Raw genomic sequence first — 3276 nt, forward strand, 5'->3', positions numbered from 1 at the left:
TTCCCAGACACAGTGGCCAGATTCCCAGACACAGTGTATGGGCCAGATTCCCAGACACAGTGTATTGGCCAGATTCCCAGACACAGTGTATGGGCCAGATTCCCAGACACAGTGTATGGGCCAGATTCCCAGACACAGTGTATGGGCCAGATTCCCAGACACAGTGTATGGGCCATATTCCCAGACACAGTGGCCAGATTCCCAGACACAGTGGCCAGATTCCCAGACACAGATTAAGCTCATGGGCCCAAATCTGTAAACAACAAGTATTATAACTATTCTCCACTAGAGGGGATGACTATTATTTTATTTAACTAGGCAAGTCAGTCAAGAACAAATTCTTATTTACAATGATAGTTTACCAGGAAACAGTGGATTAATTGTCTTGTTCAGGGGCAGAACAATAGATGTTTTACCTTGATCATGCAACCTTCTGGTTACTGGTCCAACACTCTAACCACTAGGCTACCTGAAGCAACGCAAGTGGCTATTTTTAGCCTGCCGCTGCAAAGGTTATTAGATATGCCTGACGAGATCCTAGAGGGGAATCGGAGGAGCTTAAAGCATCACCTAAACCAAATAACCACAATTAACCTCTCCACCCTGACTGTCTGTGATTCAGTACGTAGTGAGTGTTTCCCCTGACAGGTGGTTGGCTAACCAACAGTGTTTATAGCTGTAACGGCTGTCGTCGGAAGGATGATGTCGTTGGAAGGATGATGTCGTCGGAAGGATGAGACCAAGGCGCAGCGTTCCTTGAGTTCCACATAATATTTATTGTTGAAGTGAAACTTTTAAACAAGAAAGAAAGAAAGAAAGAAAGAAAGAAAGAAAACAACGACCGAACAGCTTTGTAGTGCAAACTACAAACTATCACGGTAGTTTCCATGGTTTCTAACACAGGAAGGTGGTTTTCTGTTAAAGGCTCATTATACAACAGCATCACATGCAAAGCCTGAATTCTTTGAGCAACCGAAAGGCTGTCATTGGCTATCGTCATCTGTAATTCAGACTCTGACAAAAGATCTGGACCTTAGATGGCCAATCCACAGTTAAAACAATAAACAAGGCAACAGTAAACATGTCTTCCCCTATGAATGATGCAGATATTGTGTGTGACTAACACATTTCAGTTATCAAATTCCAGTTGTCGTGTGTGACCACAGATTATTCCATTGTATTGACCAGATACTCAAGTGACCGTTCTGACAATTAAAATAAATGTCTTCAAAAATGGAAGGCAGTTAACCCGGGTAACAGTCTTTTTAGGTAGTCCATTCCATGTACTCCATGTCATGTTGCCAAAGAAAAAAATACCACAGAATTTACGGCCCAGTTTTCCCTCTCGCATCACCTCACAACTTTCAGTTAGTAATGGGCCAATCAGTCAAAACATTTTAAATGCCGGATCTCTATGGCAAGACGCATCATTTACCCAAGTTCATCATGTTTCGGGCCAGTGCTGTCTGAGATATCGCGTGTGACTAATGTACAAACAGACAGACGGACGGAGACTGATCCACAGTCCCCTGCCCAATTTCATCGTGGGGGACAAAAAATGGTTACTCGCCTTTGTTTTGGTAAGAAGCTGAGGTGGGACCATGGGAAGATTTCAATTGCATACTCCTTGTGTCCTCTCTCCTCGTTTCCTTCTCAATACCATTGGATGAGAAATCCAGAGGTCTCTGGATGACGTCCCCTCTGACCTCCTCCAATGGGTTTTGAGAAGGAGGGGAGGAGAGAGGATGCGAGGAGTATGCAATTGAAATCTTCCCATTGTCTATGTTCCTTCAGCTCTATGTTCCCTCAACTCCATATTCCCTCAGCCCTGTGTTCCCTCAGCTCTATGTTCCTTCAGCTCTATGTTCCCTCAACTCCATATTCCCTCAGCCCTGTGTTCCCTCAGCTCTATGTTCCTTCAGCTCTATGTTCCCTCAACTCCATATTCCCTCAGCCCTGTGTTCCCTCAGCTCTATGTTCCTTCAGCTCTATGTTCCCTCAACTCCATATTCCCTCAGCCCTGTGTTCCCTCAGCTCTATGTTCCCTCAACCCTACGTTCCCTCAGTCAAATGTTCCCTCAGTACTCACTGAAACAATTTCAATCAAAATTGGCACAAATGCTTATTGTTTTAAAGGGCAATTTCGTCATGTTTGAACCTCATATTCATTATCTCCAGCACAATACCTGTGTCTACCAGCAAAGGCTGGTGGGGGGAGCTATAGGACAGGCTCATTGTAATGTCTGGAATGGCATTTATGGAATGGAGTCAATAGTGATTTAATACTAATAATAATAATTATTAACTTCACCATGCTAAAAGGGATAGTTTATGTCTGCTTTTTTTTTACCCATCTCCCAATAGGTGCCTTTCTTTGCGAGGCACTGTAAAACATCGCTGGTCTTTTTGGTTTAATTTGTGTTTGAAATTCACTGCTCGACTGAGCGACCTTAAAGATGATTGTATGTTTGGGGTACAGAGATGAGGTAGTCATTCAAAAATCATGTTAAACACTATTATTACACACAGAGTGTGTCCAAACAACTTGTTATGTGACTTGTTAAGCACATTTTTACTCCTGAACTTATTTAGGCTTTCCATAACAAAGGGGTTGAATACTTATTGACTCAAGACATTTCAGCTTTTCATTTTTAATGAATGTGGAATAACGTAATTCCACTTTGACATTATGTGGTATTGTGTGTAGGCCAATGACAACACATCTCAATTTAATCAATTTTAATTCAGGCTGTAACACAACAAAATGTGGAAAAAGTCAAGCGGTGTGAATTCTTTCTGAAGGCAATGAATATATTATTAATTTATAAGTCCAACAATGATTGTAGAAACCACAGATTTCCCATTTAAGCCAACGAGTCCTGTGACGATGTACACTGAGAGTTGGGAAGCTCAGGGAGTGAGTGTTTTAATAAATAAAAGTAACAATGAACACAAAAAACAAACAACACACCGACATGAAAACAGAGTCAATAACACCTGAGGAAAGAACCAAGGGGAGTGACAGATATAAGGAATATAATCAAGGAGGTGATGGAGTCCAGGTGAGTGTCATGAGACGATGGTGATAGTAGTGCGGGATAATCAGCAGCCTGATGACCGAGAGGGCGGAGAGGGAGTATACGTGAAAGTACCCCTTCCACGACGCGCGGCTCCGTCCGCAGGACCCTGTCAAAGGGGACGAACCTTCTACTTGTGTTCTACTTGTAGCCCTGGTTGTCCTGAAAAGAACATGGTAAAAAACTTAATTGTGAGGCT

This window comes from Oncorhynchus tshawytscha, linkage group LG04 (genome assembly GCF_018296145.1).
Source record: "Oncorhynchus tshawytscha isolate Ot180627B linkage group LG04, Otsh_v2.0, whole genome shotgun sequence".
NCBI lineage: Eukaryota > Metazoa > Chordata > Actinopteri > Salmoniformes > Salmonidae > Oncorhynchus > Oncorhynchus tshawytscha.